General features: G+C 40.4%; 1 protein-coding gene across 2 annotated transcripts in view; it reads left to right on the top strand.

Annotated features, from left to right (window-relative positions):
• The window catches only part of LOC6611030 (bifunctional heparan sulfate N-deacetylase/N-sulfotransferase), a 53,424-nt gene that overhangs the window by 9,705 nt on the left and 29,600 nt on the right, over positions 1-14,119 (top strand). The window lies entirely within an intron of this gene.

Genomic DNA, 14,119 nt, shown 5'->3' on the forward strand with positions numbered 1-14,119 from the left:
GGGGGTAAGTAGGCGTCGGCTATTTCGTTAACAATAAATAACGCTTGAGACAGGCCCGAGGGTTTTTGTTTTGCCAGAGCGAAACCCCTCGAGTGCCACCGACGACGAGTTGGGATGAGGTTGGGGACGACGACGAGGTCCTTTGATCTGATGCCATGGATGGCGAAGGAAAACGTGCGAAAACGCTTTAGCTCGGCTACGGAAAAGAGCCGGATTGATGTGGCGTCTAGTGGCGTCTACCTTGTTTGCTTTTCATAATGAATGCGGCTTGAGTCAAAAGGAAAAATAAGCCAACGGGGGAGTGAAATTCTGCTTGGTTCGGGCACTCGTCGGGGAAATGTGCAAAAAAACAGGATACACACATCACGGCGTATCCTGTGCTGTCCTGGCAAGTTTATTGATCAAATATCGCATGTCACTATCCAAAAGCACACACACACATTGACACACAAAATGGTCGAGAAAACCACAGGGGACAGGATACAGTTGGTTGGATACGAAGAGAACCCATTATCCTCCGCCACCCAACCATAAATGCCAACTAAAAATGTCATTTAAATTGTCGTTATGTCCTGTTTACTGTTCTCTGTCATTTGGCCAACTTACCCGTCCTGTATCAGCGTTTTGTTTTCCACGCTTTCGGCCGTCATCATCATCAACGTCGGGGGCAAAAACTTTTTGGCTTTTTACGCTCTCCTCGCTAACCGCAGGCTCCAACTGAAAAAAATCCAGAGAGCATTAAAAACGACAAAAATGAATTGGCGCAAATTATATATACGTATTAAATATAAAAAATATAAAAGAAAAACGCAGTAACGAAAATAAAGTGTGGGCCAAATATTTCAGTGGCAAATCAAAAATTTGTAAGGACACCAGCGGGGGATGATGATTTGACCCACGAAAAGAAGAAAGCACAACGAAATAATCCTCGGAAGTCGCACAGTGGTGAGGTGGCAAAAGAAGATGTGAAAATTTAATCTGCGTAAACTTTTAATTAATGCGGCAATATTAAGGGGGATAAGCTCAGTGATGAAATTCGACTGATGAATAAATACATTTATATTCATTAAGTTGAGCTTACACTGAAACCTGGCTTTGAAAGAGGATGTTTATATGGTAGTGGAATGTCTTGAAATAAAAGTTTATATAGAAGCACTAAATTAAATATGCTCTTTAGTTTGTAATTTATAAAAATGTTTTAAACTTCATTCATTCTTGTATAAGTTTTTAGCTAATCAAACTAGGATATGTTCACTTTTAATACATATATATCATTTATCTTTATCATTCTTAATTTAATAATAAATCATAATATATATATTTTGTTTTCCGACCCAATGTGTATACCAGCAGAGCCCAACTGTGGCATCAAAAAATGCATTAAAAAGTTTTATTGTTGTTTTTTTGTCCGCCCATGCGTGCGTCGGCCATATTTGTTTGGCTTCCGTTTCCGCCGCAGAAGTCGTGCTCGTCCTCGTCATCTTCCTTTTCTCTGGCCCTCTCTTTTTTGCCACCAACGGAAGTTGGCACATTAAAAAGTGCTTTGGGTCCGTTGCTTTCCGCAGCTCGGGAATATCCTGGGGGCGGTAGCTTAAGAAGCGAGGGGGAGTGGCAGCGAGAGGCGGCGAGTGTATAAACAACAACATCATCATCCGGCGCGTCCTTTGTGGTCATCAGCTGTTGCAAGGTGTTAAGAGCCAACATGCCGCACGCCCCACAATGACCCTCATTAAGTTTATGGTCAGTGCTCATCTCGGTTTTTCTCGGAATGTTTGAGCAAAATTCATTTAAAAATTATTAATTTTTTGCTTGTGGAAAATGAATTTGATGTTGTTTGATGGCCCTTTTTTTATGCCGTTGTGGTCTGGTCTTTGGGCTCCAATTAGAAAATCAATACGCTGCACTTTGACACAAGTTAATTCAATTTGTCGCCGGCAGCCAAATGTAATTAATGGTTTCGTTTGGTTCGGTTTGCTTTTTGGCAGCAGCTGCCTAATGAGTTGAAATTGTCCCATAAAAAGCTTGGGAAAAGTTTTTTCAGTTAGCATTTATGGGGGGCAATAACTGACAGATTGCGTTGCCTGTCGCTTGATTTATTTTAACTGACATTTAAATGTTTTTTAATACGAATTTAATTTTTATGTTTGCTTAAATGTCACAAACGGAATAATTAATTTGTTTCACCGAAATAATTACTCTGTTTACGGTAGGCCAATTCGGAATATTCGGAAATTTAATGTATCTTGATGTTTTATTTATCATTGAAGATATTTTTATTATTTTTTATCATTCGTAGCTACAATTTTTATTAGCTACTAATAAATTCACAAAGCATAATCGAATCAATGCATAATTGCATCATCGAATCACATCAATCAAGTGGTGGAATCTGTTGTTAAGACCACTTGATGTTTATCCACAACAGCCATTAACTCGCTGATCCTAATAAGCCTTGTTATGTGTCATTGTGACCACTTCAGTCTGATTGTTATGGTGATTACCATCACCATCACGAAGATCTCTGCCCGGGCAACACTGCGTATGTGTAACGTGGCTAATACCAACCACAGACAGCTCAAAGAAACCAACAAAACTAGCCGACATTTGGTGTGCTTTTTATGGGGTCGAGGCAACAAAACAACAAAAAATGGCACAACATCTCTAATATGAGAGTTTTATTTTATTACATTTTATTACACATAAGTTGGCAACAAAATGCGTTAACACACACAGGCTCATCGACACACAGACGGCAGTCCGCAAGGATTCTCTGATAGACAGTTTCCATTGAAGCGTCGGAGTTGGCAGTTTATAGCACGTAGAACGTATCTCCGTTTCCGCAGATAAACGCGCTCGTATCTGTGTGAATGGGCTGCGGCATCTGTGTGGGTGTTTCCTTTTAACAAAATGTTTTGATTTCCATGGGAAGGCAGGACGCTGCTAGTCAGCTCCAACTAATCTGTTATCCCCGAGCTGTTTCCTTTTTTTTTTCCTACGGAGGTCCGTCTTCTGTCCCTCCGTGTGTACGTTGGTTTTTGCTTTTTCAATTCATTTTATTTATCGGAGCATGAAAGACGCCCCACAGATACAGATACAGACACACACTCACGCATTCCGAGGATTCAGATACAAATACAAATCAGTAGATAATAAAAGAGCACAAAAAGCGGACAACCAAATCAAAATGAGAAATCGCCACCTCATACCATTTTCGGGTGCGAAATGCGACTGAATCTGAAAGGCAACATTAGAGTAACAGGGGGAGGGGTTTATATATTATCTGCTCTAAATAAATTGGAATGCTGTGCACTTAAAGAAAAGTAGATTATAGTTGTTACTGCTTTCTCAAAGAGTTTTAGAACTAAAAATAAATTTTTAAAATCTCTTAATCTATTGTTTTTCTACTTTTGCACCACCTTTCTATACAAAATGTTAAAAATGCTTTACTCTGTAGATGCGATAGATAGTGGGAAACGAAATTTCTGAAATGGCAAACAGACTTTAATCAACAAAATACGAGGAACACTCAGAGCAGCTTTACACACATCCTTGGGTTTATCTTTGAAATCAAAGCCGGCCTTCCACTCGCATTTGGCCTAATTGATATTCATTTTATGCATGGATCTCAGCCTGGCCAATGGTTCTGTTTACGAAATATGGCAGCATTTCGGCCAGCTCAGCCGCCTCCTCATATGTATCCTCATCAATTTTCGGCCCAGACTAATTAAGATTGTGTTGGAGCTGTCTGCTCCTTGGGGTTTTACTTTTGTCATAGTATACTTTTCAGCGCCAGACTAATTAGTCAGTGCAGATGAAGTTGTTGGCTCAGCAAATTGAGTTGGAAATTCAATTTGGCAAATCACAAAACGAAGGACTTCAATAAAAAAAAATAAGTACATTGGAAATGGCATAAAAAATGGACGGCGGAACGAAGTTCAACTAAAACAAAGCAGCAGATAACAGCAATCAAGCAGCTAAGGGCAGCACTGTGAGAAAAGTGTGGTAACAAGTCAAATTTGCCATTTGATCCGTATGAATTTTAATATGCGGCTTGATTTAATTTTAACTTATTGTGTCACTTCAACATACTTCAAAGTCGGTTTGAAATACCCAATTAAGGACCGATTTGTCCTGATATTTCTTATCTGTGCGAGCAACTCCCAGGGAGTGTTGACGACAACAAAAGTTCGCAAGTCTCCCGGGGAACGAAATGGCAGGGAGTCAGGACTTTAAGGACACCAATGAGAGCCACGTTAGAAATGACAACAAGGATGCAGCTGCAATGGCTTCCCACGGCCATTGTTGCTTGCTATTATCCTGCCACTGGCAATAAAAACCACCGCCGTCGTCGCTGCCTTTTATTTTCTTGTCGTATTTTTTGTGTTTTGTGCAGTTGGCTGTGCTGTGTGTTGCCTAGGATTTTTGCAACTTTCATGCCAGGAATTTCTCGGTCACTGACATGGCCCAAACGACAGCAACGAAACGCGGCTTTTGTTGCATGTTGCAAGTTGATTTCTTTCCTTCTCCATTTTTTTTTCTCTAACGTTTCGATGCTGTCGTCGCCGCTGTTGTTTTCAGCTATGTTGTGGCCTGCGGCGTTCGTTGTGACAAAAAAATTTGTTTTTGGTTGACTGCCTAACATTGCTAAATGTGCATAGGCGACAGCAACAACCTCAACGAAAATAGAAAAAACGCTGAATAACTAGAGCTGGATTTCTTTTTGCTGGTGTGTTGGCCAACATTAGGAAACAAAAACGAAATTCTAGGAATATGAGTAAAATAATTGCGAAGATATGAACGAAGGTTTCCGCTTATAATGAGCAAAGGAAAATGGGAAAATCCAAAGTGGATACAGTATAGTACATAAATATTCATTATCTTAAATCTTGAACAAGAAAATCGTAAAATAAAATTTTAAATTGCAAGGGTAAACAATTTTCGTTGCGTGCAGAAACATTTTAAAGCTCATTTAAAACAATCACGTAAGAATTTCCATAAATATCAGTCAATAAAATAGTAATAAACGCCACAAAACATTTCCCCCCACCACTGCCACCATACAAATAGCAACTTTCCAACGGCAAAGTCAAATTTACTTTTCATTTTCAAGAAAACTTTTCCACTCGAAGAACTTAATTTTGCCATCGTTTTCCCGCAATTACATTGCTCCACTGTGCATCGACATTTATGCGAAAATCTGACGTCCATCCCCGAGCAATAGGAGCACATAAAAAGCTAGAAAAGCGGGGAAAAGCGAAGAAAAAACTTTGCATAGCATATTTACACATGGCCTTTGGCATTGTTTTCACAGGCGGCGCGATATCAACATGCAGGTCGACTTCGTGTTGTTGCTGTTGGATGCTGTATGTTGGCTGTTGGCTTTTTGGAATCCTAAAATAGTTGGCGGCCCTCTGTTGTGGTTAGCATATTCAACTTGTTCTACTATTTTTATACCCATTTTGTGGGCCCCTCCGCGCTGCCGGCTCCCCGCTGCTTGGCTCCATTTTGGCCATGTCGAACACAAACAACCAAATTGCTGAAAAGTGGCTAACCAGCCCAAGCACACCCATTGAAAAATCTTTCCGTTAGCCAAGTTTCCCTAAGTTTGACAACGGCGAAGAATGTCAATTTGGCTTGACTTTGTTTCCATTTATTGAACATTTTATTGCTATTTGGGATTGCGATTGGCTTTGACCTTTTCCACTCATTTTCCACGACAGCTTCACGAAAAGTGTCAAACTGCCAAGTGACACTTGCAGTTCGCAGCAAAGGAGTTTTTATGCAAGGAAAATTTAACAGAACAGAACTTTATCAAAATCCAATTGATTTCGAAGCGGTAGCTACTTTTATTGACCCAAATTGGCGCATATAACTTTCTACTGGCTGCCACAAATACAATTTAATAAATTTCATTAGAAAATCTGTTCCTACCCATAAAAGTTTGCCAAACCGGAAACTTTTCGGCACTTGACAAAAAATAAATATAATTTGGCACGGATTCGGTTTAAGCTATCGTTATGAAATAGAAATGATACAAAATGGGAGTATACATTCAATGGGTCTGATATATTTCAAATGACTTTTTAACAAAAAAATAGTGCCATTTTTTGTTATATTTCCCAGTTTGGAAAAAACTTTTGTATTAAAATGAAATTTGAATTGCCTTGTTTACTTAGCTTTGGTTGCCCGTTTAATTTTCTGGCCATCGTGTATGTTTGGTATCGATAGCCTTTGGCCAGTTTGCTACCCGAAATCTGAGGCAAGTTGGGGAACTCAGTTCCGTTGGTAATTCGCAAACATTTTCCGGTCAATTTGTTGGAAGTTCTCCGGCTTCGATTAACTTTTGCCAGTGGGAAAGTTTAGGGAAAAGTTTCGATTCCTATTCCTTCTCTTGCAAATAACACTTTCGTAGGGCTGGAATTTAAAGTTTGTTTGTCGGGAAGGTGTCCAAACTGTGTGGCCAGTAAGTTATTGGGTCTTATCTCTGCTCCAACTTTGTGTATATATAATATTTATATATATGTATATATAGGGCAGCTCTCATAACCCATAATCCAGATTTACTCCCACACAAACTTGAACTTCTCGTTTCTTTCGCGCTTCTGCTTTATTAAGTAATAAAAATGTGTCAGCTGCCGCTATAATTTTGTTCAACCTGAGTGTTGTCAGCTCATTCGACAGCTCGTAAAATACAAAGAAAATAAAAACATTCCTCTTGCATGTTTATTTGATTTTTTTCATGTCATTTTTAATTTAAAATTTAATCATTTCGCTAATTTGTTGAAATCCCGTTAGCGCCCTCTCGTTATCATTTAACAAAATAAATGCCTGGCAAGCGAATTTCTGTCACTTCTGGTGAGCATTGTAAAATATTGTTTTTCTAGGGAAATGTGCCTTTGGCCTCTTACCCAACCATGCTTATCGTTTTGAATATATTTCCCAGTCTAAAGCTTAAATTTAATAACAAATGGGTCGATTTTTTATTTGTTGGCAACAACAACAAGAATTCCCGACGATTTATATATGACAGAAAATTATTACCAGCCACGCAGAAACACTCCCCAATTCCCCCCGCAAAACAGCTATCATAATTTTTGCCCTGTCAAAGTTTGCAACAATTTTTCACGATTTTGATGACAAAAAATACAAAAAAAAAAAGAAACCAACGAATACGACGACGGCGGAGAAGCAGAGAAAAATGCGTTTCAATATTGCAAGGCTGCCAAGGCTGCCCCTTGGGAGAAAAACGAGAAATGTATAGGATGCAACACTGTGGGAGGTTGTTATAAAATATATATACATATATATTATATACATATAATGCAGCTGCTGCCCGCAACTTTGTTTGTTGCCTTTGCAAATTCTGTATGCCTGCTTAATTATGGGGCCCGATTTCAGGCATTAGATCGTATTATTTATTATTACAATGCTGCATGAAAACTGCACGACCAAAGTAAACTATCAATGTAAATTAATTTTTGCTTTTATATAATTTGTGCTGCATTATAATTGTTGCAATGTAATGAAGCCATAGTTTGTGGGTCGCAAAAGATAGACAAAAACACACTAAATCAACCATAATTCAGGTTAATTTATTTTCGCTGATAAAATTGCACAAACAAATTTCGTAATGCATTTGATTTAGTTGTTTGAAAATAATAATGAGAATATAAATTAAATATTTTAGAAAACTTGTCAGACCAAATTTCATGTGTGTTTTGATTTGTGAATTTACAAGAATTTATTTAATGATATATTTAAGGTGCTTGAAATAACTTTTAGTTAAGTTAGTTGTGTTGTTTAAAGTTTCATACAGCTTCGTCTTGGAATAAGACTTTTATTTAAAGTAAACTCTGCTCATCTCAGGCGTAAGTCGTACCTCTTTTTGGAGCCTTTCTCGACGCTTCTCAAATATTTAGCTAAGTACTTTTGCATGGCATATTCTTCACCCTACTTTCGAGCAACTACAGCCGATGGCTAAAATAACAGCCGAGACTTGAAATTGTTTAGAGCCTCTGCGAAAGACTGTGTGTCGTTGCGGGGAGGGGGCGGGTAAAGTTTGCGCGCAAGAGTGAAAAGCGGGAAAATGTTGCAGTGGTGACGGCTGCCCCACGGGTTCTCTGAGTCACTGCTGCGGTCCCCGTCAAATATGCAGAGTGGTCGTCTAGTGAACAACATCATAATGGCAGAAATCTCTGGACACATTAACATAATCGGGCAACGGGCCCAGGAATGGTGATGGCTCTTGTTGATGCCTGGATGCCAGTGGCAGCTGAACAACATCATTTTCATTTGCACCGAGCATTTTACCAACGAACAGCTCCCCCATCTCCCCCTCCCTTCTGCCCCCTTTCCTTGCCTTTGGCGACGATTACAACAACAACAACAACAACCGGGCCGGACGACTGGGTTCGCGATTGTTTGGCGTTGGTGGAATAAACAACGCGACGTGTCCAGTGCAGGCGAAACGAGCGAGGGGCGGGGGGAGGTGCTATTGGGGCATTGGGGGAGGTAATGGGGTCCAACAAACGACAGTGTACGACAGTTTGAAACCCGCAAAGTTTTCGCTTACCATGCACTGCTCCCTTTCGCTCTGACCTCTTGACACTCGCGAAAAATTGCTGGCCTAAAAGCTGTGGTTAAGCCTTTGGAAAAATTAATCAAATTGAATGTGTGTAATACAGTTTAGATAGTCTGGAGTGGTATTATGGTATCATATGATCTGTATAGAGGATTGGTAGCTTGTCGACTAATTTTCAAAGTGGCCTCAAAGTTCGTTCGATTTCCTACCAATATTTTCTTGCGGTGCTGAGTTCTATTTCCCTTTCGCCTTGTCTCGTTGTGCACGCGCATAAATCAAAACAATAAAGTTCAAGCGAAACAATGACGACGACGATGATTATGATTATGACGATGATGATTCCACGATGACGACAACATCGTTGACGTTTGGACAATGTTGACGTTGCCCCGGTGCCCCATTGTTTTGCGAACCCACTGATGGCCCAGCTCCTCGGTTTCCATTCCCCATGCCCCGTGCTCCATTCGCCATTCGCCATTCCGCATCTCAGGTCCCTGTCCACTCTATTGATGCGCTGCGACAAATTATGTCATTGAACTGCACTCGCCCTGGTTTTCAGTTGGTTCGTGTCAAGCTAGAAATGAAAAATTACACTGCCAAATGCCGAAATTCCCAGCGATGATGATGTACGGGTCATGCCTTTGAATAATATTTATTTAATGCAATTTTTCCAAGCTGTATTTTTGCCTAGTCTATTTTTCGACTCGGCAGCAGGAAAGCAAATGCGAAACTAGGACAAACAGTTGAGTTTGTATACCCCGAAGAGTTGTTTATGTTGAAGGAGAGATAAATTGCGATGCCATAAACATTGATTTGCGAAGTAGTTGCAGATGCTGTGCGAATTTATTAAGAAATCATTTTAGACCAAATTAGGTGGCCATAGAGTTAGCATCAAGTATACGCCACATGGCCCAACCGAAGTGCATTTAATTGAACTGTGATCCAGTTCCACAGACATTAATTCAACAATTATTAATGGCCATTAGGCAGACTGAAGCAACAATTTGGACCCCACAATACGAGAGAGACTATGTCTAATGGATAAAATATTTTTATGACGCTCCGCGCCATAGACGAGACATGCCCCGTATAAACTGGGCCATTATTTATTGCTTTTACATGAGGCAGGGCCAAAAAGGCCGTGGCAATAACTCGCTGACGGAGCGAATGGATGGAAAAGTGGAAAAGCGGGGTGGTTCCGAGTGATAAAGCTTTTTGATGGGCCGCCGCAAAAGGAGAGCGGGCATGATTGGGGGGCGGACAGGCGGGACAGGACCACGCCAGGACCTCCTCGCAGGAAATCTTCACGGCATATCCCCATTGGCCATCGTGTGACGGACACTTTGCGGATGACCCGAGCTTTTGTATATTAATGAACATTTCTCTCCGTCAGACGCCTCGATCCGTTTCGCCTTCAGACCTCCCAGTCGTGCCCGAATCCTCCCCGTCGATTATGCGGCAAACCACTTAACCGTGTCCTGGATACCCCGCTCAATCCAGAGTCGCCAACGCCATTGTTGATGTTCATTATGATAATAAGTGTGTGCTTGGTGGCGCCGGTCATCGAGGGGTTAACGTTGCGTGCTTAAATGTCGCCAATTGCGTGTATCTCAGTTCTCAACCGATATGGGTTTTCTATAAATATACAACACACATGCATGCACTTAAAGAAAGGGAAGTTATTAAAATATTTATAAGAAGTGCTATAATCTTACTTCAACTATAAGGTTACAATTAAAAGTTCTATATTTGCTATCAACCTTAAAGTTCTGCTCTACCAGTTTACCCCATGCAGTGTTTCTTTCATAAAAAATACTTCCTATACTTTTTTAAGAAAAGGAAAGGGTTTGTAATTAAATGACGCTCATAAGTATTTTCCAGCTAGCTTTTAGTAATTTCCTACTTCTGCGAGGATTGATCCGGTTCCGACTTGATGCATATATGGCTTTTCCGGAGTGCACATATTTATATATTTCATGTGTGCCCCACAGCCTGCCTGCAGTGCACACGGCGGCTGTGGGTTGTGTGTGAGTGTGAGTGTGTGTTTGCTGCCCATAATTATGCATCTGGCTTAATTATAAAACGTTACTCTGCAGTTAACCTGGGGAATTAATTTATACAACCAACAACAAGGCGGCAACAACAGCGAGGATGAGACCATGAGATGGCTGTGTGGCACGGGGCATATATGTACATATATCCGTTATCAGGGGACGTTCAATCACAACGCCAGTTACTGTTCCACAGTTTATAGTGCAGAGGGTGGCGAGTACGGCTTTTTTACGGCCATTATTACATTGAGGCCGGGTTCATTAACTAATTTTAGCGCACACAAATAGCATAATAAATTGATGAGAAAAGCGGTTGAGAGCGGGGTGTTGTGTGCGTGTGTGCTACCATAATGGTCGAAATTGGGCTTATATTTGCATGGGCTGCTTTTGGACCAGAGACAATTTTGCTGACCAGGGGGTAAATATAATGCCAACACTAAAGCTTAAAGGGCCGAAAACTATTAGGCCAGCGAATGATGATGAGCCGGCGATTTCCTTAACATTAATGACTTGATTAAAAGGAAACCTCATTTGCCTTTTTTGTCCGCCCAGATAATTGATACTGCAATTATCTCTAATGGTTAAACAAAGCCATTAACTGATTAAGATTTATGAACGTCACCGCTTGTTATTTCTTCATCCATAGGGGTACATATATGGTTTTTTCTCAGTGCAATAGGCACATGCCGATTAATTGAATTAACTTGGTGCTGTTGACATAGCTCAAGGTCTTCCCCGGGCTATACACCCTACGGTGGCATTGGAATCACTTCTAATGCTTCATTTGCTCTCATCCGCCGCTTATCGCGTTCCAATTGATTGCACACTCAGCCGTAAATATGTAAATAATTATGAAAATGAATAAATAAATGGGAATTGCCACTGCTAAAATGAAATCTTAGCTCTGAAAATTATTTATATTGTAACACAAACGTTAGTGATTGAAAATCATATTATAGATCACACTTTTTTCTCAGTGTCCAAAGGCACAATATTTATAAATGATAGCAGAATAAGAGAAAACTGAATTGAGCTTGACTTTGTTGACTCAAATCTCCAGCGGCGCACAAATTGGGGCAGCAATTCGTTTTCTTTAAATGGACGGCCACGTGGCTGGACTCCAGTTTTCTGCCCGCGTAATGCCCCACCCCGAATCGTCGACGATTCATTTCCCTCTTGTGGAACCATTGAGTCACAGGGTTATTGTCAAAGTCTGCAAGTGATTTTGACTCTTGGGCTGGACGCTCCTCGCCAGAGAAGCCGCAAACCGAACCGAGAGCTCTTCCTTCCACATGCCATTTCGACCGCAGAGCCAGAAATCCATTCTGCGGCCTGTGAGACACCTCGACCTACCGATAAACTCTCCCAAATGTTGCAAGTGCAACCAACAATTTGGCTAAGATTTCGGCGTGGGTTTTGTCGGAGCCGAGAAGAGGTGGCCCACGCATTTTGGCTTTTGCTCTGAGCCACACTGAGTGACAGTAAAGCCTCAAATTGCAGACAGCGGCTGTGAGCCTGTTTCCATCGGCTTGTTGGCCGAAAGGGAGGGGTAGAATTGCTAGTGCAAGTCATAAGCGATGGGGCTGCGTTGGTGTTGGCTTTCCTGGTTGTTTCGTTGTTTTCCCTCGGTTTTGGTTTTTCGTTTCGGTTCTTTGTGTAATTGACCGGGCGTGTAACTGGTTTTGACTTGTTATTGGCGGAGGCTACCATTGTAACTGCCTCTGCGAAAGTTTCTTGCCAGATTCAGCGAAATACAGTTCTGACCCAAATGTTGTAGTACACATTTCTTAAATCAAGATGCAGGTAGCTATTTTAAAGTTCTTCTAATTAGGTCTACAGCGGCTAAGAATAATATATGTATGTATAATATCGTGAGTTATTTCAACCAAATGATGTGGGAATAATTTATATGCAATACACATATCTAGACTGCAGGCAGGGCCCGAAATAGAAAATCTCGCATTCCCCCTGCAATTTTCCACTCAGAACCCTCATTAGTAGAAGACTCGAGCGCAGGGCAGACAGTTTTTCAATTGTGCAAATTGCTCACCAGAGCCACAGCCTCAAGTGTTAAGCACTTGAAACCCCTCGGATTGAGATGCGTCCCCCTGGCACAACGGCTCTGCCTTAAAACTCCCCCTCCGCTTAGCGAATTGAAATAAAAATCAAAGTGATGTAGAATACATTCAAACACTTCGGACTGGCATTTTATTGGTGGCTGAGTATTTTTAGACAAAACTAGGTCAGTCAGTCTGACGGGCCACCTGCTTTTGGCCCACTCCTTTCACCCCCCATTTTGGCCCAAATCAGCTCAGTAAATCTAAAAATGAACGTATTGCAAGTGTCTCCTTGAAAAACTGGGCTCTTCTTGCTTTGGCATTCGTAACTTCGATTAATTCAAGTGAATTGTCTCTTAAGACCAAACTTCTTGGTATGGAGTGACATTTTAATGTATTGCTAATTAGCCAATTCGAAATATGCACACATATGTGTGGAAAATAAATGAATGTTTTATGATTTTCTATACCCACTTGAGAGTTTTCAGCTCGCAAATGGAAATTGTCGGCCGTCAGATGAAGAGCGAAGGAGAAAAGCTGGAGGCCAAAAGTGAAGGAAAAGCAAATATAAAAACCATTAGGCAAATGTACATGGATAATTGACAGAAAAAAGGAAAACCAGCAAGCTACACAATTAAGGGGAAAAGTTGCGGGGTAAAATGGTAAAATGCTAAAATGCCGGCAAGAACAGAAACACTTAGGAGACACTTCGGTGACACTTGACATTCGCCGAGTGAGAACTGTGGGAATAAAGGAAATTACGTTACGAACAAAGGAACAAATTAATCAGAGAATTGTGGGAAAATCCAGGAAATTCCAAATTACTTTATTAAATTTCTGACATAGCCGAGATAAATTATGATTTTTATCCGTAAATAATAGTGTTCTTGAGTGCACTTTTTATTACGAAATTGAAAGCAAATATTGCAGTAAGCAAAGGCAAATTGATTGCCCACCTATAAAAGTAAATTTATTTCCTTTCAAATAGCACTTAATTGCTTTTGGAAACTAAAAGTACAGAGTACAGCAAACGTTTATTTGCACACTTTTCCTAGTATATGCAATTAAATATCAACCTATAAATAAATGGAATTTTCATTTAGAATTGTGTACTAAATTAGAAAGTCACTCTTGCAGCCTCAAATCACTCCCAGTCAGGCTATTAATCTGTTAGCTTAAACAAAAACCAGAAATCTAAGAACAAACCTCAAATATATACAGAATGTGTCAATTTAATTGTCTTGCTAACTGATTTATAGCAACATTAATAATGAAGAGACTCGCACAGAGAACATTGAAAGAACATTAGGCGATGGAAATTCCAATGCAAAGACTCACACGAAACCCAAGGCGCTAAAGTGTGGAAAACTCATTAAGATACAAATTTGTTTATAGGTATATACACAACACATTCTCTTTTATTTTTCGGC

The sequence above is a fragment of the Drosophila sechellia genome, chromosome 3L (assembly GCF_004382195.2).
Source record: "Drosophila sechellia strain sech25 chromosome 3L, ASM438219v1, whole genome shotgun sequence".
NCBI lineage: Eukaryota > Metazoa > Arthropoda > Insecta > Diptera > Drosophilidae > Drosophila > Drosophila sechellia.